The following is a 26,608-nucleotide window of genomic DNA, read 5'->3' on the forward strand; positions in this document are numbered from 1 at the left end:
AATTGGTATTTCATACTCATGCCCGTGTCGAGAGGTATGAGACCTCTGACAGTACTTTGCCTACAAGATGGAGGAGAATAGATCAACTAGTGAGCATGTGCTCAGATTGTCTGGGTACTACAATTGCTTGAATCAAGTGGGAGTTAATTTTCCAGATAAGATAGTAATTAACAAAGTTCTCTAGTCACTATCACCAAGTTACTAGAACTTCGTGATTAACTATAATATGCAAGGGATGACGAAAACAATTCCCAAAGCTCTTCGCGATGCTAAAATCGGTGAAGGTAGAAATCAAGAAAAGCACCAAGTGTTGATGGCTGACAAGACCACCAGTTTCAAGTAAAAGGGCAAGGGAAAGAAAGGGAACTTTAAGAAGAATGGAAAGCAAGTTGCCACTCCCATGAAGAAGCCTAAAGCTAGACCCAAGCCTGAAACTGAGTGCTTCTACTGCACAGGAAATGGTCACTGGAAGCGGAACTGCCCTAGATACTTGGCGGATAAGTAGGATGGCAAAGTGAACAAAAGTATATTTGATATACATGTTATTGATGTGTACTTTTCTAGTGTTTATAGTAACCCCTCGGTATTTGATACTGGTTCAGTTGCTAAAAGTAGTAACTCGAAATGGGAGTTGCAAAATAAACAGAGACTAGTTAAGGGCGAGGTGATGATGTGTGTTGGAAGTGATTCCAAGGTTGATAAGATCACCATCGCACACTCCCTTTACCTTCGGTATTTGTGTTGAACCTAAAATAAATGTTATTTGGTGTTTGCGTTGAGCATGAATATGATTTGATCATGTTTATTGCAATACGGTTATTCATTTATGTCAAAGAATAATTTTTGTTCTATTTACATGAATAAAACCTTCTATGATCATACACTCAATATAAATGGTTTATTGAATCTCGATCGTAGGGATACACATATTCATAATATTGAAGCCAAAAAATGCAAAGTTAATAATGATAGTGCAACTTATTTGTGGCACTGCTGTTTAGGTCATATTGGTGTAAAGCGCATGAAGAAACTCCATGCTGATGGGTTTTTGGAACCACTGGATTATGAATCACTTGATGCTTGCGAACCATGCCTCATAGGCAAGATGACTAAGAATCCGTTCTCCAGAACAATGGAGCGAGCAACTGACTTATTGGAAATAATACATACTGATGTATGCGGTCTGATGAGTGTTGAAGCTCGCGGCGGGTTTTATTATTTTCTGACCTTCACATATGATTTGAGCAGATATGGGTATATATACTTGATGAAACATAAGTCTGAAACATTTGAAAAGTTCAAAGAATTTCAGAGTGAAGTGGAAAATCATCGTGACAAAAAAATAAAGTTCATACGATCTGATCGCGGAGACGAATATTTGAGTTACGAGTTTGGTCTTGAACTAAAACAATATGGAATAGTTTCACAAATTCACGCCACCTGGAACAACACAGCATAATGGTGTGTCCGAACGTCATAACCATACTTTATTGGATATATAGCAATCTATGATGTCTCTTGCCGATTTGCCACTATCATTTTGAGGTTATACATTAGAAACAGCTACATTCACATTAAATAGGGCACCGTCTAATCCGTTGAGACGACACCGCATGAACTATGGTTTGGCTAGAAACCTAAGCTGCCGTTTCTTAAAGTTTGGGGTTGTGATGCTTATGTGAAAAAGTTTCAGCCTGATAAGCAGAAACCTAAATCGGAAAAGTGCGTCTTCATAGGATACCCAAAAGAAACTGTTGGGTACACCTTCTATCACATATCCGAATGGCAATATCTTTGTTGCTAAGAATGGATCCTTTCTAGAGAAGGAGTTTCTCTCGAAATAAGTGAGTGGGAGGAAAGTAGAACTTGATAAGGTAATTGTACCTTCTCCCGAATTGGAAAGTAGTTCATCACAGAAATCAGTTCCAGTGATTCCTACACCAATTAGTAAGGAAGCTAATAATGATGATCATGAAACTTCAGATCAAGTTACTACCGAACCTCGTAGGTCAACCAGAGTACGTTCCGCACCAGAGTGGACGGTAATCCTGTTCTGAAAGTCATGTTACTAGAACATGACGAACCTACAAACTATGAGGAAGCGATGATGAACCCAGATTCTGCAAAATGGCTTGAGGCGATGAAATCTGAGATGGGATCCATGTATGAGAACAAAGTATGGACTTTGATTGACTTGTCCGATGATCGGTGAGTCATTCAGAATAAATGGATCTATAAGAGGAAGATGAACGCTGATAGTAGTGTTACTATCTACAAAGCTCGAATTGTCGCAAAATATTTTCGACAAGTTCAAGGTGTTGACTACGATGAGATTTTCTCACTCATATCGATGCTTAAAAGTCTGTCCGAATCATGTTAGCAGTTGCCGCATTTTATGAAATCTGGCAAATGGATGTCAAAACTGCATTCCTTAATGGATTTCTTAAAGAAGAGTTGTATATGATGCAACCAGAAGGTTTTGTCGATCCTAAAGATGCTAATAAAGTGAGCAAGCTCCAGCGATCCATCTATGGACTGGTGCAAGCATCTCGGAGTTGGAATATATGCTTTGATAAAGTGATCAAAGCATATGGTTTTATACAGACTTGCAGTGAGGCCTGTATTTACAAGAAAGTGAGTGGAAGTACTACAACATTTCTGGTAAATATATGTGAATGACATATTGTTGATCAAAAATAATGTAGAATTTTCTGGAAAGCATAAAGGAGTGTTTGAAAGGATTTTTTTCAAAGAAAGACCTCGGTGAAGCTACTTCCATATTGAGCATCAAGATCTATAGAGATAGATCAAAACTCTTGATATATTTTCAATAAGTACATACATTGACAAGATTTTGAAGTAGTTCAAAATGAAACAGTCAAAGAAGGAGTTCTTGCCTGTGTTGCAAGGTGTAAAGTTGAATAAAGACTCAAAACCCGACCACGGCAGAAAATAGAAAGAGAACGAAAAGTCATTCCCTATGCCTCAGTTGTAGGTTCTATAAAGTATGTCATGCTGTGTACCGGACCTATTGTGTACCTCACCATAAGTTTGGCAAGAGGGTACAATAGTGATCCAGGAGCGGATCACTGGACAGCGGTCAAAAATATCCTTAGTGGAATAAGGAAATGTTTCTCGATTATGGAGGTGACAAAGAGTTCATCGTAAAGAGTTACGTCGATGCAATCTTTGACACCGATCTGGATGACTCTAAGTCTCGATCTAGATACATATTGAAAGTGGGAGCAATTAGCTAGAGTAGCTCCGTGCAAAGCATTGTAGACATATAAAAATTTGCAAAATACATACAGCTCTGAATGTGGCAGACCCGTTGACTAAATTTCTCTCACAAGCAAAACATGATCACTCTTTGGGTGTTAATCACATAGCGATGTGAACTATATTATTTACTCTAGTAAACCCTTTGGGTATTAGTCACATAGAGATGTGAACTAATCACATAAAGATTTGAACTATTGGTGATAAATCACATGACAATGTGAACTAGATTATTGACTCTAGTGCAAGTGGGAGACTGAAGGAAATATGCCCTAGAGGCAATAATAAAGTTGTTATTTATATTTCCTTATATCATGATAAATGTTTATTATTCATGCTAGAATTGTATTAACCAGAAACTTAGTACATGTGTGAATACATAGACAAACAGAGTGTCACTAGTATGCCTCTACTTGACTAGCTCGTTGAATCAATGATGGTTATGTTTCCTAACCGTAGACATGAGTTGTCATTTGATTAACGGGATCACATCATTAGAGAATGATGTGATTGACTTGACCCATCCGTTAGCTTAGCACGATAATCGTTTAGTTTGTTGCTATTGCTTTCTTCATGACTTATACATGTTCCTATGACTATGAGATTATGGAACTCCCGGATACTGAAGGAACACTTTGTGTGCTACCAAATGTCACAATGTAACTGGGTGATTATAAAGGTGCTCTACAGGTGTCTCCGATGGTACTTGTTGAGTTGGCATATATCGAGATTAGGATTTGTCACTCCGATTGTCGGAGAGGTATCTCTAGGCCCTCTCGGTAATGCACATCACTATAAACCTTGCAAGCAATGTGATTAATGAGTTAGTTGCGGGATGATGCATTATGGAATGAGTAAAGAGACTTGCCGGTAACGAGATTGAACTAGGTATTAAGATACCGACGATCGAATCGCGGGCAAGTAACATACCGATTACAAAGGGAACAACGTATGTTGTTATGCGGTTTGACCGATAAAGATCTACGTAGAATATGTAGGAACCAATATGAGCATCTAGGTTCCGCTATTGGTTATTGACCGGAGATGAGTATCGGTCATGTCTACATAGTTCTCGAACCCGTAGGGTCCGCACGCTTAACGTTCAGTGACGGTCGGTATTATGAGTTTATGTGTTTTGATGTACCGAAGGTTGTTCGGAGTCCCGGATGAGATCAGGGACATGACGAGGAGTCTCGAAATGTTCGACACGTAAAGATCGATATATTGAAGGGCTATATTCGGACATCGAAAAGGTTCTGAGTGGATCGGGTATTTATCGGAGTACCGAAGAGTTACGGGAATTCGTCGGGGAGTATATGGGCCTTATTGGGCTTTAGGGGGACAGAGAGAGGGGCTGCCTAGGGCAGCCCCCCCCCCCCCGCCCAAGGCCTAGTCCGAATTGGACTAGGGGAGGGGCGGCGCCCCCTCCTTCCTTCTCTTCTCTCTTCCCCTTCCTTCTCTCCTACTCCTACTACTTGGAAAGGGGGAATCCTACTCTCGGTGGGAGTAGGACTCCCCAGGGTGTGCCATAGTAGAGGGCCGGCCCTCCCCCTCCTCCACTCCTTTATATACGGAGGAGGGGGCCCCCATAGACACACAAGTTGATCATTGATCTCTTAGCCGTGTGCGGTGCCCCCCTCCATCATAATCCACCTCGGTCATATCACCGTAGTGCTTAGGCGAAGCCCTGCGCCGGTAGCTTCATCATCACCGTCATCACACCGTCGTGCTGAAGAAACTCTTCCACGAAGCTCTACTGGATCGTGAGTTCGTGGGACGTCACCGAGCTGAACGTGTGCAGATCGCGGAGGTGTCGTACGTTCGGTACTAGGATCGATCGATCGTGAAGACGTACGACTACATCAACTGCATTGTCATAACGCTTCCGCTTTCGGTCTACGAGTGTACGTGGACAACACTCTCCCCTCTCATTGCTATGCATCACCATGATCTTGCGTGTGCGTAGGAAATTTTTAAAATTACTACGTTCTCAACAGTTACTGAAATATTGCTGTGGCGGCCACAAGTTTTGCCCGTCACTGTTGCGTGACAAACCAATGCTTGCTTTCAGTATCCGGACAAATTTGAAAGAGCTTGGTGGATGGGTATTTTTGCCCACCACTATTGTGGTGATTGCAGTGGAGGGGCATTTTTGTACCCGTCATTGCTACTTTTTCAAAATAGCAGTTGCGGTTTGAGTGAAGCATTTTGGTGCCCAGACTCATCTTCATCCGGTCAGAAAAAAATCAAAACAAATACTAACAAATTTAAGAAAAATCCATTTTTTTCATGGTAGAAAATTTGTTGCGGAGGTCCGCTCCAATTTTCAGATCATTTGGACATTTTAATAGCTCTTAGCAAAAAAGACAAATTGGATTAGAACAGTGCATGAACAGTAAACTTTTTTACATACCCTGAATTTGTCTTTTTGCCGAGAGCTGCTCAGATGTCCAAATAATTTGAAAATTGAAGCGAACTTCACGCATCAAATTATCTACAATGAAAAAAAATAGATTTTTTTGAATTTTTCTAGCATTTGTTTTGATTCTTTACTCACGTGGGTGCAGATGAGCCTGGGCTCAAACTTGGATTAGCGTGGCGGTTTCTAGGACCATCACTAATTTGAAGCAACCTATAATCCTTTTCCTCTTAGTCTAGAGTGGACGAAGAGGGAAAGAGAGGGGCGCCACCGAGAGGGGGTTGAGAGAGAGACATGCAGGAGCCTGGAGGGGCATCGAGAAGAATTTTTTTAGGAGGAGAAAAACCGTTGACGATTCTAGGATAAACCGACCTAAAACAGTTGTAATACATCGATGTATTTTTTTTCTCAATAGTAGGCAGTAAAAAAGTAAATAAGAGGAGAAAAATGAAATGTTAAAGAGTTTGGTATATGTATGTATATATGATTGACATAAGCTAGATCTGGTGATACAGAAAAGGTTGACATCTTACATAGCCACATATATGGCTGGGCAATCAACCAAGAGGTCCACCTTTTCCTTGACAAGCAACGACCAGGCTACAACCACCTCCACTGAACAATCACGTGTGCTTGTTTGGCATTGCTGAACAGGAAAGTCGATGTGGCCCTTTCGAGCAATCCAGCGATGGGACATCCCATAGGCTTCTATATGGCCACTCTCAGCGTTCCTTGTGATTCCACTGAAACCACTTTCCTCGACAGTTGAAGGTAGTTCTCTGACCCTCTAAGCAATCCTTTACCATAGCGGTCAAGCAGCACAACTGGAGACCAAGAGCAAAAAACTCGACATCCAAATTTGAATGGCCAATCCCATTTTGTAACACGTACACCCACGATAATAGCCTGGAGCGATCTATCAAGCTGCTGAAGGGTTAACTCTGTTGTACAACGGTCGTTGGAGAGCGAGACAATTGTACAACCATCACCATCTGAGCCACTTGCTGGGGCATCTTCAAGGCGGTGTCTAAGACTGATCAACGTTGTATCTTGGAACTCTGTTCCTTCAACTGTTTGGAGTTGAACCTCAAAGTCAACAGTGTCCAGAGCAACAATCGCACGAGATGGACCAGTCAAGCATAAAGAACAATCCTGCAAGCATCATATCATCATTATACTAAATTCCAATGGCTTCATACAAAAATATCTAATCGCAATAGACTGCAATGGCAGGAACAAGAAACAAAGAAAAATGACGTGTAAACAAAATAGAGTACATACTTCTCAGGTGAGTTCTTGGTACTTAGACCTTGATCGAGAGAAGAGAATGTTCTGGTTGTTGTCCACAGTGTCGCGAGCAACGACCTCGCCGTACACTCTGAGGGGCCAGTTGAAGCCTTTTAGATTCTTTATTTTGATGGAGTAGACCAACAAGCTGCTCCTGGCGACAGCAGGGGATGGGATGGTATTGGGTGTGTAGTGTGTAAAGAGCATAGGGCTCAATGCAGCTGCAGCACCACAGAAAAATGTCTACTTTCAGAATTCTAATATGAATAATAAGATAAATAAATTAAGCAAAGTAAAGATATCATGAGACGCCTAGAGTGCAGAAACTATGGTCCAGATTTACCACTAAACGCGTGTTTAGCCCTCCCGGTCACACCGCACGCCCACCTCTTCTTTGGCCCCTTCAAACACCCACGCACCAGATGTAAAAAAGGAGAAGAAACGCCCACGCATCATCACCCCTGCGCCATCTCCAGACAGTTTCCTTTGATCGGATTCCTATTCCAAGTCCTTCTTTTAAGGTTTTTTTTTTGAATTGTTTGGATAGCTTACCAAATGTGTCATGCGGTAAATAAATTCCTTTTAAGTATTAAGGCAAGAAACGTAAAGGATGTTGGACTTCCATGAGCATAAACTTGTCAAAGATAGTGATGATTCCTCGAGCCTATTGATTATAAATGCCAAATTAGTTTGATGTATTTATTTACCATTTTGATAATCGAAATATGTAAGTGGCAACCGTGTGGCAGATTGCAAAACTGCCACACCCTCCCGATCTCCTTCCTTTCCCGCACGTCCTCTTTTCTTTCCTCGCGATCTCCTTCCATTCCCGCACGTCCTCCCGATCTCCTTCCTTTCCTCTTAATCTCCTTATCACCAGTTACGGCCCCACGCGCCTTTCAGATTTTTGGGCAAAAACAATGCTTTAATTGGGATTTGATCTCTGGTCTGCAGGTAATCAACGAAGGAAGCCAACCATCTCACCTATGACACTCATTGTTGAATAAGCTAAGGAAAATACTGTTTTTGGCATCTTTTGCCTTTAATATCTTATCACTGAAAAATTTTTGTTTCACCTATCAAACCTGACACATAAACTTTTCCCGTGGTAAATTCTCCATCACCACCACGATAAATGACGCACCACCAACATGATAACTTTTGTATACCACGCGGTACATTATGTGTAAGTAGCATGGTCATAAGCATTGAAGGCGTGATAACTTTGGTGAAAGCATCGTGGTAACTTTGATCATTGGGAAGAAATTTGTTGAACCCCGGCCCCGGGTAATTTCTATAAATAGCATGATAACATTCACGCCATAGACCTGATAATTTAGATACAAACATCGTGGTAACTTTAACCATTGGGGAAGAAAAATGTGAAAATATACCAGATAATTTATGTGTAAATAGATGGTAATATACGCAACGCACATCTGATAACTGAGATAGAAACACCATGGTAACTTTGACCATAGGGATTTTTTTTTGAAAAGATACTCCGGTATCTTCTGTGTAAATAGCACGGTACTATACCACCCTCCCCTGGTATTTTTATGTGTAAATAGCATGAAAACATATGCACCGCGATAACTAAACACCATGATAAGTTTTTGACCCGTGGGGGGAAATTTTGCTGAAACATACCCTTGATAAATTTTGTGTAAATAGCATGATATTTTAAGCACCGCGGGCTTGATAGGTTACCTAGAATCACCATGATAACCTTTTGTCCCGGGAAAAAGTTGTTCAAAACATTCCTGATAATTTTTGTGTGAATAACATGATAATATAAGCACCGCATAACCGATAAGTTACAATATAAACATGATGGTAATGTTTTACCAAAGGAAAACAAGTTGTTAAAAATATACACTCGCCTCGCGAGGCCTCTTAGATGAACACAACACATGATGTGCCACAGAAAAGCCACATAATGTTTAGTGTCATGAGAAGGCACATGTGCTCGTCGGTTCGCCCAGAAAAACGGCCCACTTTGACCCGCTATAGGCATGATAAGTTATGCAAAAACATCGAAAAAGTTATGGAAAAAGTTACCGAAGTACACCCAGGTTTTTAGGTGTAAGTACCATGATAATATACGAACTGTAGACCTGGTAACTCATGTACAATCCCCCATGGTAACTTTGACCAAGGACGAGGTTGATGTACACATACCCTGATAACTTATGTGTAAGTACCACGGTATTTTACACATCGAAGACCTTATAACACAGTGGTAACTTTGAAAGGGGTGTAGTTGTTGAAACATAGTACCTGGTAAGTTCTATGTAAATAGCCCGGTAACTTACGCAACACAGGTCTGATAACTTGCATGCGAATACCATGGTAACTTTGTCCCGAGGGAAAATCGTGATAATTTTCTGTACTTTTTTGTAGTAACACAATTGTAAAAAAAGATCAAAACGATTAGTTTCTTTAGTTTGAGCAACAAATACCTAAGGGTGAGGTTGTTGTGGCGGCGCGCATTGGTGCCAAGGAGGTGTGGGTTCAAATCCCACATGCGCAATATTTTTTTATCATGTGGTAGACATGAAGAAGTGGCAGTTTTCTCGAAGGTGGGCGCGCGAGATGTGCGGGAGAAGCAGATTTCTCGGGCGAGCCTGCAAGGTCGTTCGGGAGAAGGTGGGTCGAAGGAAGGGGGCCGTGTGGTACTTTAAAGTGAAAAAAGTAGAGGTGTGACAGTTTTGCTTATATGGCACACATGTGCCAAATATCACAGTCCTTTGATAATATATGATTGAGAAATGAAGAAGCATTGTGGTGCATGAAAATATTACCAATATATACCAGGAGCATACAAGGAGAAAGGAAGTTACTTACTTGTATCCATAAATCCACCGCACCGTCCGATCCTGCTACCCCACACATCTGTTGGAAATATGCCCTAGAGGCAATAATAAATTGGTTATTATTATATTTCCTTGTTCATGATAATCGTTTATTGTCCATGCTAGAATTGTATTGATAGGAAACTCAGATACATGTGTGGATACATAGACAACACCATCTCCCTAGTAAGCCTCTAGTTGACTACCTCGTTGATCAATGGATGGTTACGATTTCCTGACCATGGACATTGGATGTCGTTGATAACGAGATCACATCATTAGGAGAATGATGTGATGGACAAGACCCAATCCTAAGCCTAGCACAAGATCGTGTAGTTCATTTGCTAAAGCTTTTCTAATGTCAAGTGTCATTTCCTTAGACCATGAGATTGTGCAACTCCCGGATACCGTAGGAGTGATTTGGGTGTGCCAAACGTCACAACGTAACTGGGTGGCTATAAAGGTACACTACAGGTATCTCCGAAAGTGTCTGTTGGGTTGGCACGAATCGAGACTGGGATTTGTCACTCCGTGTAAACGGAGAGGTATCTCTGGGCCCACTCGGTAGGACATCATCATAATGTGCACAATGTGATCAAGGAGTTGATCACGGGATGATGTGTTACGGAACGAGTAAAGAGACTTGCCGGTAACGAGATTGAACAACGTATCGGGATACCGACGATCGAATCTCGGGCAAGTATCGTACCGATAGACAAAGCGAATTGTATACGGGATTGATTAAGTCCTTGACATCGTGGTTCATCCGATGAGATCATCGTGGAGCATGTGGGAGCCAGCATGGGTATTCAGATCCCGCTGTTGGTTATTGACCGGAGAGTTGTCTCGGCCATGTCTGCATGACTCCCGAACCCGTAGGGTCTACACACTTAAGGTTCGATGACGCTAGGGTTATAGGGAAAGTATGTACACGGTTACCGAATGTTGTTCGGAGTCCCGGATGAGATCCCGGACGTCATGAGGAGTTCCGGAATGGTCCGAAGATAAAGATTGATATATAGTAAGTATGGTTTTGGCCACCGGAAGTGTTCCGGGCATCACCGGTAGTGTACAGGGACCACCGGAGGGGTCCGGGGGGCCACCGGGTGGGGCCACCAGCCCCGGAGGCCTACATGGGCCAATAGTGGAAAGGGACCAGCCCCTAGGTGGGCTGGGGCGCCTCCCACCAAGGCCCAAGGCGCCTCCAATAGGGGAAGGGGGCAAACCCTAGGGCAGATGGGCCCTAAGGCCCACCCTAGGTGCGCCTCCCCCTCTCCCCCTTGTGGACGCCACCCTAGATGGGATCTAGGGCTGCCGCACCCCTTGGGGTGGGAACCCTAGGTGGGGGCGCAGCCCTCCCTCTCCCCCTATATATAGTGGAGGCAAAGGGGCAGCCCAACACACGATTCAATCTCCCTGTTTGCGCAGCCCTACCCCTCTTCCTCCTCGTCTCTCGTAGTGCTTGGCGAAGCCCTGCTGGAGTCCCGCGCTCCTCCACCACCACCACGCCATCGTGCTGCTGCTGGATGGAGTCTTCCCCAACCTATCCTTCTCCCCTTGCTGGATCAAGGCGTAGGAGACGTCATCGGGCTGTACGTGTGTTGAACACGGAGGTGCCGTCCGTTCGGCACTAGGATCATCGGTGATTTGGATCACGACGAGTATGACTCCATCAACCCCGTTCACTTGAACGCTTCCGCTTAGCGATCTACAAGGGTATGTAGATGCACTCTCCTTCCCTCGTTGCTAGATTACTCCATAGATTGATCTTGGTGATGCGTAGAAAATTTTGAATTTCTGCTACGTTCCCCAACAGTGCCATCATGAGCTAGGTCTATGCGTAGTTTCTATGCACGAGTAGAACACAAAGTAGTTGTGGGCATCGATTTTGTCAATTTACTTGTTGTTACTAGTCTTATCTTGATTCGGCGGCATTGTGGGATGAAGCGGCCCGGACCAACCTTACACGTACGCTTACGTGAGACCGGTTCCACCGACTGACATGCACTAGTTGCATAAGGTGGCTGGCGGGTGTATGTCTCTCCCACTTTAGTCGGATCGGATTCGATGAACAGGGTCCTTATGAAGGGTAAATAGAAATTGGCAATTCACGTTGTGGTTTTGGCGTAGGTAAGAAACGTTCTTGCTAGCAACCTATAGCGGCCACGTAAAAACTTGCAACAACAATTAGAGGACATCTAACTTGTTTTTGCAGCAAGTGTTTTGTGATGTGATATGGCCAAAGGATGTGATGAATGATATATGTGATGTATGAGATGATCATGTTCTTGTAATAGGAATCACGACTTGCATGTCGATGAGTATGACAATCGGCAGGAGCCATAAGAGTTGTCTTAATTTATTTATGACCTGCGTGTCAATATAAACGTCATGTAATTACTTTACTTTATTGCTAACCGTTAGCTATAGTAGTAGAAGTAATAGTTGGTGAGACAACTTCATGAAGACACGATGATGGAGATCATGGTGTCATGCCAGTGACAACGATGATCATGGAGTGTTCCCCCTAAGTGTGCACCGTTGCGAAGGTTCGTTGTTTCGAAGCACCACATGATGATCGGGTGTGATAGATTCTAACGTTCGAATACAACAGGTGTTGACGAGCCTATCATGTACAGACATGGCATCGGGACACATGCGAAACACTTAGGTTGACTTGACGAGCCTAGCATGTACAGACATGGCCTCGGAACATGGAGGACCGAAAGGTCGAGCATGAGTCGTATGGTAGATACGATCAACATGAAGATGTTCACCGATGATCACTAGTCTGTCTCACGTGATGATCGGACACGGCCTAGTTGACTCGGATCATGTAATCACTTAGATGACTAGAGGGATGTCTATCTGAGTGGGAGTTCATAAGATGAACTTAATTATCCTGAACATAGTCAAAAGGTCTTCGCAAATTATGTCGTGGCTCGCGCTTTAGTTCTACTGTTTAGATATGTTCCTAGAGAAAATTTAGTTGAAAGTTGATAGTAGCAATTATGCGGACTAGGTCCGTAAACTGAGGATTGTCCTCATTGCTTCATAGAAGGCTTATGTCCTTAATGCACCGCTCAGTGTGCTGAACCTTGAACGTCGTCTGTGGATGTTGCGAACATCTGACATACACATTTTGATAACTACGTGATAGTTCAGTTAAACGGTTTAGAGTTGAGGCACCGAAGACGTTTTGAAACGTCGCGAAACATATGAGATGTTTCGAGGGCTGAAATTGGGATTTCAGGCTCGTGCCCACGTCAAGAGGTATAAGACCTCCGAGGATTTTCTTAGCCTGCAAACTAAGGGAGAAAAGCTCAATTGTTGAGTTTGTGCTCAGATTGTCTGAGTACAACAATCATTTGAATCAAGTGGGAGTTGATCTTCCAGATGAGATAGTGATGTTTCTCCGAAGTCATTACCACCAAGCTGCTAGAGCTTCGTGATGAACTATGATATATCAGGGACATATATGATGATCCTTGAGATATTCGCAATGTTTGACACCACAAAAGTAGAAATCAAGAAGGAGCATCAATTGTTGATGGTTGGTGAAACCACTAGTTTCAAGAAGGGCAAGGGCAAGAAGGGATACTTCATGAAACGGCAAATCAGTTGCTGCTCTAGTGAAGAAACCCAAGGTTGAACCCAAACCCGAGACTAAGTGCTTCTGTAATAAGGGGAACAGCCACTGGAGCAGAATTACCCTAGATACTTGGTAGATGAGAAGGCTGGCAAGGTCGATAGAAGTATATTGGATATACATTGTGTTAATGTGTACTTCACTAGTACTCCTAGTAGCACCATGGTATGAGATGCCGGTTCAGCTGCTAAGTGTTAGTAAACTCGAAATAAAAGGCTGTGGAGTAAACGGAGACTAGCTAAAGGTGAGCTGGCGATATGTGTTGGAAGTTTTTCCCAAGCTTGATGTGATCAAGCATCGCACGCTCCCTCTACCATCGAGATTGGTGTTTGCGTTGAGCATAGACATGGTTGGATTATGTCTATCGCAATACGGTTATTCATTTAAGGAGAATAATGGTTACTCTGTTTATTTGAATAATACCTTCAATGGTCTTGCACCTAAAATGAATGTTTTTTTGAATCTCGATCGTAGTGACACACATGTTCATGCCAAAAGATATAAGATAGTAATGATAGTACCACCTACTTGTGGCACTGCCACGTAAGTCATATCAATATAAAACGCATGAAGAAGCTCCATGTTGATGGATCTTTCGGCTCACTCGTTTTTGAAAATTTTGAGACATGCGAACCATGTCTATTGGTGTATATGCATGAAGAAACTCCATGCAAATGGACCGTTTGGACTCACTTGATTTTGAATCACTTGAGACATGCAAATCATACCACATGGGCAAGATGACTGAAAGCCTCATTTTCAGTAAAATAGAACTAGAAAGCAACTTGTTGGAAGTAATACATTTTGATGTGTGCAGTCCAATGAGTGCTGAGGCGTGTAGTGGATATCGTTATGTTCTTACTTCACAGATGATTTGAGTAGATGTTGAGTACATTTACTTGATGAATCACGAGTCTGAATTATTGAAAGGTTCAAGTAATTTCAGGGTGAAGTTGAAAGATCGTCATGACAAGAGGATAAAATATCTATGATATGATCATAGAGAATATCTGAATTACGAGTTTGGCACAGAATTAAGACATTGTGGAAATTGTTTCACAACTAATACAGTCTGGAACACCATAGTGTGATGGTGTGTCCGAACATCATAACTGCACCCTATTGGATATGATGCATACCATGATGTCTCTTATCGAATTACCACGATAGTTTACGGGTTAGGCATTAGAGACAACCACATTCACTTTAAATAGGGCACCACGTAATTCCGATGAGATGACACCATATGAACTATGGTTTAGAGAAACCTAAGTTGTCATTTCTTAAAAGTTTGGGGCTGCGACGCTTATGTGAAAAGTTTCAGGCTGATAAGCTCGAACCGAAAGCGGATAAATGCATCTTCATAGGACACCCAAAACAGTTGGGTATACCTCTTGTCTCAGATCCGAAAGCAATAAGGGATTGTTTCTAGAATCGGGTCCTTTCTCGAGGAAAAGTTTCTCTCGAAAGAATTGAGTGGGAGGATGGTGGAGACTTGATGAGGTTATTGAACCGTCTCTTCAACTAGTGTGTGGCAGGGCACAGGGAGTTGTTCCTGTGGCACCTACACCAATTGAAGTGGAAGCTTATGATAGTGATCATGAAACTTCAGATCAAGTCACTACCAAACCTCGTGGGATCACAAGGATGCGTACTACTTCAGAGTGGTACGTAATCCTGTCTTGGAAGTCATGTTGCTAGACAACAATGAACCTACGAGCTATGGAGAAGCGATGGTGGGCCTGGATTCCAAAATGGCTCGAGGCCATATAATCCGAGCGAGGATCCATATATGAAAACAAAGTGTAGACTTTGGAAGAACTACTTGATGGTCGTAAGGTTGTTGGGTACATATGGATTTTAAAAGGAAGACGGACAATGATGGTAAGTATCACCATTAAGAAAGCTCGACTTGTCGTTAAGATGTTTTCCGACAAGTTCAAGGAGTTGACTACGATGAGACTTTCTCACTCATAGCGATGCTAAGAGTTTGTTGGAATTATATTAGTGATTACTGCATTATTTATGAAATCTTGCAGATAGGATGTCAAAACATTGTTTCCTCGACAATTTTCTTGAGGAAAGGTTATATGTGATACAACCGGAAGGTTTTGTCAATCCTGAAAGATGCTAATAAGTATGCAAAGCTCCAGCAATCCTTCTAAGGACTGGAGTAAGCATCTCAGAGTTGGAATGTATGCTTTGATGAGATGATCAAAGATTTTGGGTGTATACAAAGTTTATGAGATACTTGTATTTACAAGAAAGTGAGTGGGAGCACTACAACATTTCTGATAAGTATATGTGGATGACATATTGTTGATCCGAAATAATGTAGAATTTTTGGAAAGCATAAACGGTTTGTTTGAAGAATGATTTTCAAAGGAAGACCTGGATAAAGCTGCTTACATATTGGGCATCAAGATCTATAGAGATAGATCAAGACGCCTGATGATACTTTCAAAGAACGCACACCTTGACATGTTTTTTAAGGAGTTCAAAATAGATCAGTAAAAGAAGGGGTTCTTACCTGAGTTGTAAGGTGTGAAGTTGAGTAAGACTCAAAGATTGACCACGGTAGAAGAAAGAGGAAGGACGAAGGTCGTCCCCTATGATCTTGTCATAGGCTCTATACGGTATGCCATGCCGAGTACCACACCTGATGTGTGCCTTGCCACATGTCTGGCAAGAGGGTACAAAGGTGATCTAGGAGTAGATCACCAGATAGCGGTCAAAATTGTCCTTAGAGGAATAAGGAAATGGTTCTCGGTTATGGAGGTGATAAAGAGTTCGACATAAAGAGTTACGTCGATGCAAGCTTGACACCTATCCGGATAGCTCTGAGTAGAGATACCGGATACGTATAATGGAGCAATAATTTGGAATAGCTCCAAGTGGAACGTGGTAGCAGCATCTATGATATAAAGTTTTGTGAAATACATAGGGATCTGAATATGGCAAGACCCGTTGTCTACAACCTCTCTCACAAGCATAACATGATCAAACCCAGAACTCTTTGAGTGTTTATCACTTAGTGATGTGAACTAGATCATTGAGTCTAGTAGACTCTTGGATGTGACCTGTGAGTGTTAATCACGTGGCGATGTGAACTAGATTATTGACTCTAGTGCAAGTGGGAGACTGTTGGAAATATGCCCTAGAGGCAATAATAAATTGGTTATTATTATATTTCCTTGTTCATGATAATCGTTTATTGTCCATGCTAGAATTGTATTGATAGGAAACTCAGATACATGTGTGGATACATAGACAACACCATGTCCCTAGTAAGCCTCTAGTTGACTAGCTCGTTGATCAATGGATGGTTACGGTTTCCTGACCATGGACATTGGATATCGTTGATAATGGGATCACATCATTAGGAGAATGATGTGATGGACAAGACCCAATCCTAAGCCTAGCACAAGATCGTGTAGTTCGTTTGCTAAAGCTTTTTCTAATGTCAAGTGTCATTTCCTTAGACCATGAGATTGTGCAACTCTCGGATACCGTAGGAGTGCTTTGGGTGTGCCAAACGTCACAACGTAACTGGGTGGCTGTAAAGGTACACTACAGGTATCTCCGAAAGTGTCTATTGGGTTGGCACGAATCGAGACTGGGATTTGTCACTCCGTGTAAACGGAGAGGTATCTCTGGGCCCACTCGGTAGGACATCATCATAATGTGCACAATGTGATCAAGGAGTTGATTGTTGGAAATATGCCCTAGAGGCAATAATAAATTGATTATTATATTTCCTTGTTCATGATAATCGTTTATTATCCATGCTATAATTGTATTGATAGGAAACTCAGATACATGTGTGGATACATAGACAACACCATGTCGCTAGTGAGCCTCTAGTTGACTAGCTCGTTGATCAATAGATGGTTACGGTTTCCTGACCATGGACATTAGATGTCGTTGATAACGGGATCACATCATTAGGAGAATGATGTGATGGACAAGACCCAATCCTAAGCATAGCACTAGATCGTGTAGTTCGTATGCTAAAGCTTTTCTAATGTCAAGTATCATTTCCTTAGACCATGAGATTGTACAACTCCCGGATACCGTAGGAGTGCTTTGGGTGTGCCAAACGTCACAACGTAACTGGGTGGCTATAAAGGTACACTGCGGGTATCTCTGAAAGTGTCTGTTGGGTTGGCACGAATCGAGACTGGGATTTGTCACTCCGTGTGACGGAGAGATTTCTCTGGGCCCACTCGGTAGGACATCATCATAATGTGCACAATGTGATCAAGGAGTTGATCACGGGATGATGTGTTACGGAACGAGTAAAGAGACTTGCCGGTAACGAGATTGAACAAGGTATCGGGATACCGACGATCGAATCTCGGGCAAGTATCGTACCGCTAGACAAAGGGAATTGAATACGGGATTGATTAAGTCCTTGACATCGTGGTTCATCCGATGAGATCATCGTGGAACATGTGGGAGCCAGCATGGGTATCCAGATCCCGCTGTTGGTTATTGACCGGAGATCGTCTCGGTCATGTCTGCATGTCTCCCGAACCCGTAGGGTCTACACACTTAAGGTTCGATGACGCTAGGGTTATAAAGGAAGTTTGTATGTGGTTACCGAATGTTGTTCGGAGTCCCGGATGAGATCCCGGACGTCACGAGGAGTTCCGGAATGGTCTGGAGGTAAAGATTTATATATGGGAAGTCCTGTTTTGGTTGCCGAAAGAGTTTCGGGGTTTATCGGTAATGTACCGGGACCACCGGGAGGGTCCCGGGGGTCCACCAAGTGGGGCCACCAGCCCCGGGGGGCCACATGGGCTGTAGGGAGTGTTCCTTGGCCTACATGGGCCAAGGGCACCAGCCCCACTAAGGCCCATGCGCCTAAGAGAGAGAGAGAGGGGGCAAACCCTAATGGGATATGGGCCTTAGGGCCCATATTGGTGCGCCTCCCTCTCCCATCCCCTCTTGGCCGCCACCCTTGTTCCCCATCTAGGGCTGCCGCCCCCCCTAGGGGTGGGAACCCTAGAGGGGGCGCAGCCCCTCCCCTTCCCTATATATATTGAGGCATTGGGCTGCCCACAACACGCGATTCGATCTCTCGTTGGTGCAGCCCTGCATCTCTCTCTCCCTCCTCTTCTGTGGTGCTTGGCGAAGCCCTGCAAGATTTCCACGCTCCTCCACCACCACCACGCCGTTGTGCTTCTGTTGGATGGAGTCTTCCTCAACCTCTCCCTCTCTCCTTGCTGGATCAAGGCGTGGGAGACGTCACCGGGCTGCACGTGTGTTGAACGCAGAGGTGCCGTGCGTTCGGCACTTGGTCATCGGTGATTTGAATCACGACGAGTACGACTCCATCAACCCCGTTCACTTGAACGCTTCCGCTTAGCGATCTACAAGGGTATGTAGATGCACTCTCCTTCCCCTCGTTGCTGGTCTCTCCATAGATAGATCTTGGTGACACGTAGGAAAATTTTGAATTTCTGCTACGTTCTCCAATAGTGGCATCATGAGCTAGGTCTATTGCGTAGATTCTATGCACGAGTAGAACACAAAGTAGTTGTGGACATTGATTTTGTTCAATATGCTTGCCGTTACTAGTCTTATCTTGATTCGGCGGCATCGTGGGATGAAGCAGCCCGGACCAACCTTACACGTACGCTTACGTGAGACCGGTTCCACCGACAAACATGCACTAGTTGCATAAGGTGGCTGGCGGGTGTCTGTCTCTCCCACTTTAGTCGGATCGGATTCGATGAAAAGGGTCCTTATGAAGGGTAAATAGCAATTGGCATATCACGTTGTGGTTTTTGCGTAGGTAAGAAACGTTCTTGCTAGAAACCCATAGCAGCCACGTAAAACATGCAAACAACAATTGGAGGACGTCTAACTTGTATTTGCAGGGTATGCTATGTGATGTGATATGGCCCAAAGGATGTGATGAATGATATATGTGATGTATGAGATTGATCATGTTCTTGTAATAGGAATCACGACTTGCATGTCAATGAGTATGACAACCAGCAGGAGCCATAGGAGTTGTCTTTATTTATTTATGACCTGCGTGTCAACTTAAACGTCATGTAATTACTTTACTTTATTGCTAACCGTTAGCTGTAGTAGTAGAAGTAATAGATGACGTGACAACTTCAAGAAGACACGATGATGGAGATCATGGTGTCATGCCGGTGACAAGATGATCATGGAGCCCCAAGATGGAGATCAAAGGAGCTATATGATATTGGCCATATCATGTCACTATTTGATTGCATGTGATGTTTATCATGTTTATACATCTTATTTGCTTAGAACGACGGTAGTAAATAGGATGATCCCTTACAACAATTTCAAGAAGTGTTCTCCCCTAACTGTGCACCGTTGCTACAGTTCGTCGTTTCTAAGCACGCCGTGATGATCGGGTGTGATGGATCCTTACGTTCACATACAACGGGTGTAAGATAGTTTTACACAGCAAAACACTTAGGGTTAACTTGACGAGCCTAGCATGTACAGACATGGCCTCGGAACATAGAAGACCGAAAGGTCGAGCATGAGTCGTATAGAAGATATGATCAACATGAAGATGTTCACCGATGTTGACTAGTCCGTCTCACGTGATGATCGGACACGGGCTAGTTGACTCGGATCATGTAATCACTTAGATGACTAGAGGGATGTCTATCTGAGTGGGAGTTCATAAGATGAACTTAATTATCCTGAACATAGTCAAAAGGATTTTGCAAATTATGTTGTAGCTCGCGCTTCAGTTCTACTGTTTAGATATGTTCCTAGAGAAAATTTAGTTGAAAGTTAATAGTAGCAATTATGCGGACTAGGTCCGTAAACTAAGGATTGTCCTCATTGCTTTATAAAAGGCTTATGTCCTTAATGCACTGCTCAGTGTGCTGAACCTCGAACGTTGTCTGTGGATGTTGCGAACATCTGACATACACGTTTTGGTAACTACGTGATAGTTCAGTCAAATGGTTTAGAATTGAGGCACCAAAGATGTTTTTGAAATGTCGCGAAACATATGAGATGTTTTCGAGGGCTGAAATTGGGATTTCAGGCTCGTGCCCACGTCAAGAGGTATAAGACCTCCGATGGTTCTTCTAGCCTACATACTAAGGGAGAAAAGCTTAATTGTTGAGCTTGTGCTCAGATTGTCTAAGTACAACAATCGTTTGAATCGAGTGGGAGTTGATCTTCCAGATGATATAGTGATGTTTCTCCGAAGTCATTGCCACCAAGCTGCTAGAGCTTCGTGATGAACTATAATATATCAGGGACATATATGATGATCCTTGAGATATTCGCGATGTTTGACACCACAAAAGTAGAAATCAAGAAGGAGCATCAATTGTTGATGGTTAGTGAAACCACTAGTTTCAAGAAGGGCTAGGGCAAGAAGGGATACTTCATGACACGGCAATTCAGCTGCTGCTCTAGTGAAGAAATCCAAGGTTGAACCCAAACCCGAGACTAAGTGCTTCTGTAATAAGGGGAACAACCACTGGAGCAGAATTACCCTAGATACTTGGTAGATTAGAAGGCTGGCAAGGTCGATAGAAGTATATTGGATATACATTGTGTTGATGTGTACTTTACTAGTACTCCTAGTAGCACCAGGGTATTAGATACCGGTTCGGTTGCTAAGTGTTAGTAACTCGAAATAAAAGCTACGGAATAAACGGAGACTAGCTAAAGGTGAGCTGACGATATGTGTTGGAAGTGTTTTCAATGTTGATATGATCAAGCATTGCACGCTCCCTCGACCATCGAGATTGGTGTTTGCGTTGAGCATAGACATGATTGGATTATGTCTATCACAATACGGTTATTCATTTAAAGGGAATAATAGTTACTCTGTTCATTTGAATAGTACCTTCAATGGTCTTACACCTAAAATGAATGGTTTATTGAATCTCGATCGTGGTGATACACATGTTCATGCCAAAAGATAGTAATGATAGTACCACCTACTTGTGGCACTACCACTTAAGTCATATTGGTGTGTATGCGTGAAGAAACTCCATGCAAATGGACCGTTTGGACTCACTTGATTTTGAATCACTTGAGGCATGCAAATCATACCACATGGGCAAGATGACTGAAAGCCTCGGTTTCAGTAAAATGGAACTAGAAAGCAAATTGTTGGAAGTAATACATTTTGATGTGTGCAGTCCAATGAGTGCTGAGGCATGTAGTGGATATCGTTATGTTCTTTCTTCACAGATGATTTGAGTAGATGTTGAGTACATTTATTTGATGAATCACGAGTCTGAATTATTGAAAGGTTCAAGTAATTTCAGTGTGAAGTTGAAAGATCGTTGTGACAAGAGGATAAAAGATCTATGATATGATCATAGAGATGAATATCTGAATTACGAGTTTTGGCACAAAATTAAGACATTGTGGAAATCGTTTCACAACTAATACAGCCTGGAACACCATAGTGTGATGGTGTGTCCGAACATCATAACTGCACCCTATTGGATATGATGCATACCATGATGTCTCTTATCAAATTACCACGATAGTTTATGGGTTAGGCATTAGAGACAACCACATTCACTTTAAATAGGGCACCACGTAATTCCGATGAGATGACACCATATGAACTATGGTTTAGAGAAACCTAAGCTGTCATTTCTTAGAAGTTTGGGGATGCGACGCTTATGTGAAAAAGTTTCAGGCTGATAAGCTCGAACCCAAAGCGGATAAATGCATCTTCATAGGACACCCAAAACAAGTTGGGTATACCTCCTGTCTCAGATCCAAAAGCAATAAGGGATTGTTTCTAGAATCGGGTCCTTTCTCGAGGAAAAGTTTTTCTCGAAAGAATTGAGTGGGAGGATGGTGGAGACTTGATGAGGTTATTAAACCATTACTTCAACTAGTGTATAGCAGGGCACAAAGAGTTTTTCCTGTGGCACCTACACCAATTGAAGTGGAAGCTTATGATATTGATCATGAGACTTTGGATCAAGTCACTCCCAAACCTCGTAGGATGACAAGGATGCGTACTACTTCAGAGTGGTACGTAATCCTGTCTTGAAAGTCATGTTGCTAGACAACAATGAGCCCCATTAAGAAAGCTCGACTTGTCGTTAAGATGTTTTCTGACAAGCTCAAGGAGTTGACTACGGTGAGATTTTCTCACTCGTAGCGATGCTAAGAGTCTGTTGGAATTATATTAGCGATTACTGCATTATTTATGAAATCTTGCAGAAAGGATGTCAAAAACATTGTTTCCTCGATGTTTTTTTCTTGAGGAAAGGTTGTATGTGATACAACCGGAAGGTTTTGTCAATCCTGAAAGATGCTAATAAGTATGCAAAGCTCCTGCTATCCTTCTGAGGACTGGAGTAAGCATCTCGGAGTTGGAATGTACGCTTTGATGAGATGATCAAAGATTTTGGGTTTATATAAAGTTTATGAGAAACTTGTATTTCCAAAGAAGTGAGTGGGAGCACTATAGAATTTCTGATGAGTATATGTTGTTGACACATTGTTGATCAGAAATGATGTAGAATTTCTGGAAAGCATATAGGGTTATTGGGAAAGTGTTTTTCAATGGAAAGCCTGGATTAAGCTACTTGCACATTGAGCATCAAGATCTATAAGGATAGATCAAAATGCTTAATGGTACTTTCAAATGAGCACATACCTTGACATGATCTTGAAGGTGTTCAAGATGGATCAGTCAAAGAAGGAGTTCTTGCCTGAGTTGTAAGGTATGAAGTTAAGACTTAACGCTCGACCACGGCAGAATAGAGAGAAAGGACGAAGGTCGTCCCCTATGCTTAAGACATAGGCTCTACAGTATGCTATGCTGTGTACCGCACCTGAAATGTGCCTTGCCATGAGTCAGTCAAGGGGTACAAGAGTGATCCAAGAATGGATCACAGGACAGCGGTCAAAGTTATCCTTAGTAACTAGTGGACTAAGGAATTTTCTCGATTATGGAGGTGATAAAGAGTTCGACGTAAAGAGTTACGTCGATGCAAGCTTAACACCTATCCGGATAGCTCTGAGTAGAGATACCGGATACGTATAATGGAGCAACAATTTAGAATAGCTTCATGTAGAACAGTTATTTGGAATAGCTCCAAGTAGAACGTGGTAGCTACATCTAGGAGATGACATAGAGATTTGTAAAGCACACACGGATCTGAAAGGTCCAGACCCGTTGACTAAAACCTCTCTCACAAGCAACATGATCAAACCCAGAACTCATTGAGTGTTAATCACATAGTGATGTGAACTAGATTATTGACTCTAGTAAACTCTTTGGGTGTTAGTCACATGGGGATGTGACCTTGAGTGTTAATCACATGGCGATGTGAACTAGATTATTGACTCTAGTGCAAGTGGGAGACTGTTGGAAATATGCCCTAGAGGCAATAATAAATTGATTATTATATTTCCTTGTTCATGATAATCGTTTATTATCCATGCTATAATTGTATTGATAGGAAACTCAGATACATGTGTGGATACATAGACAACACCATGTCCCTAGTGAGCCTCTAGTTGACTAGCTCGTTGATCAATAGATGGTTACGGTTTCCTGACCATGGACATTAGATGTCGTTGATAACGGGATCACATCATTAGGAGAATGATGTGATGGACAAGACCCAATCCTAAGCATAGCACTAGATCGTGTAGTTCGTATGCTAAAGCTTTTCTAATGTCAAGTATCATTTCCTTAGACCATGAGATTGTACAACTCCCGGATACCGTAGGAGTGCTTTGGGTGTGCCAAACGTCACAACGTAACTGGGTGGCTATAAAGGTACACTACGGGTATCTCCGAAAGTGTCTGTTGGGTTGGCACGAATCGAGACTGGGATTTGTCACTCCGTGTGACGGAGAGGTTTCTCTGGGCCCACTCGGTAGGACATCATCATAATGTGCACAATGTGATCAAGGAGTTGATCACGGGATGATGTGTTACGGAACGAGTAAAGAGACTTGCCGGTAACGAGATTGAACAAGGTATCGGGATACCGACGATCGAATCTCGGGCAAGTATCGTACCGCTAGACAAAGGGAATTGAATACGGGATTGATTAAGTCCTTGACATCGTGGTTCATCCGATGAGATCATCGTGGAACATGTGGGAGCCAGCATGGGTATCCAGATCCCGCTGTTGGTTATTGACCGGAGATCGTCTCGGTCATGTCTGCATGTCTCCCGAACCCGTAGGGTCTACACACTTAAGGTTCGATGACGCTAGGGTTATAAAGGAAGTTTGTATGTGGTTACCGAATGTTGTTCGGAGTCCCGGATGAGATCCCGGATGTCACGAGGAGTTCCGGAATGGTCCGGAGGTAAAGATTTATATATGGGAAGTCCTGTTTTGGTTGCCGGAAGAGTTTCGGGGTTTATCGGTAATGTACCGGGACCACCGAAAGGGTCCCGGGGGTCCACCAAGTGGGGCCACCAGCCCCGGGGGGCCACATGGGCTGTAGGGAGTGTTCCTTGGCCTACATGGGCCAAGGGCACCAGCCCCACTAAGGCCCATGCGCCTAAGAGAGAGAGAGATTGGGCAAACCCTAATGGGATATGGGCCTTAGGGCCCATATTGGTGCGCCTCCCTCTCCCATCCCCTCTTGGCCGCCACCCTTGTTCCCCATCTAGGTCTGCCGCCCCCCCTAGGGGTGGGAACCCTAGAGGGGGCGCAGCCCCTCCCCTTCCCTATATATATTGAGGCATTAGGCTGCCCACAACACGCGATTCGATCTCTCTTTGGTGCAGCCCTGCATCTCTCTCTCCCTCCTCTTCTGTGGTGCTTGGCGAAGCCCTGCAAGATTGCCACGCTCCTCCACCACCACCACGCCGTTGTGCTGCTGTTGGATGGAGTCTTCCTCAACCTCTCCCTCTCTCCTTGATGGATCAAGGCGTGGGAGACGTCACCGGGCTGCACGTGTGTTGAACGCGGAGGTGCCGTGCGTTCGGCACTTGGTCATCGGTGATTTGAATCACGATGAGTACGACTCCATCAACCCCGTTCACTTGAACGCTTCCGCTTAGCGATCTACAAGCGTATGTAGATGCACTCTCCTTCCCCTCGTTGCTGGTCTCTCCATAGATAGATCTTGGTGACACGTAGGAAAATTTTGAATTTCTGCTACGTTCTCCAACATTGATCACGGGATGATGTGTTACGGAACGAGTAAAGAGACTTGCCGGTAACGAGATTGAACAAGGTATCGGGATACCGACGATCGAATCTCGGGCAAGTATCGTACCGATAGACAAAGCGAATTGTATACGGGATTGATTAAGTCCTTGACATCGTGGTTCATCCGATGAGATCATCGTGGAGCATGTGGGAGCCAGCATGGGTATCCAGATCCCGCTGTTGGTTATTAACCGGAGAGTTGTCTCGGCCATGTCTGCATGACTCCCGAACCCGTAGGGTCTACACACTTAAGGTTCGATGACACTAGGGTTATAGGGAAAGTATGTACGCGGTTACCGAATGTTGTTCGGAGTCCCGGATGAGATCCCGGACGTCACGAGGAGTTCTGGAATGGTCCGGAGGTAAAGATTGATATATAGGAAGTATGGTTTTGGCCACCGGAAGTGTTCCGGGCATCACCGATAGTGTACAGGGACCACCGGAGGGGTCCGGGGGTCCACCAGGTGGGCCACCAGCCCCGGAGGCCTACATAGGCCAATAGTGGGAAGGGACCAGCCCCTAGGTGGGCTGGGGCGCCTCCCACCAAGGCCCGAGGCGCCTCCAATAGGGGAAGTGGGCAAACCCTAGGGCAGATGGGCCCTAAGGCCCACCCTAGGTGCGCCTCCCCCTCTCCCCCTTGTGGCCACCACCCTAGATGGGATCTAGGGCTGCCGCACCCCTTGGGGTGGGAACCCTAGGTGGGGGCACAGCCCTCCCTCTCCCCCTATATATAGTAGAGGCAAAGGGGCAGCCCAACACACGATTCAATCTCCCTGTTGGCGCAGCCCTACCCCTCTTCCTCCTCGTCTCTCGTAGTGCTTAGCGAAGCCCTGCTGGAGTCCCGCGCTCCTCCACCACCACCACGCCATCGTGCTGCTGCTGGATGGAGTCTTCCCCAACCTCTCCTTCTCCCCTTGCTGGATCAAGGCATATGAGACGTTAC

At 43.7% G+C, this 26,608-nt stretch overlaps 1 pseudogene; it reads right to left on the reverse strand.

The window, feature by feature from the left end:
* Positions 1–6,227: 6,227 nt before the first annotated feature.
* Positions 6,228–26,608, reverse strand: part of LOC119358506 — a 37,103-nt pseudogene continuing 16,722 nt past the window's right edge.

Source organism: Triticum dicoccoides, chromosome 2A, assembly GCF_002162155.2.
Source record: "Triticum dicoccoides isolate Atlit2015 ecotype Zavitan chromosome 2A, WEW_v2.0, whole genome shotgun sequence".
NCBI classification, from domain to species: Eukaryota; Viridiplantae; Streptophyta; class Magnoliopsida; order Poales; family Poaceae; genus Triticum; species Triticum dicoccoides.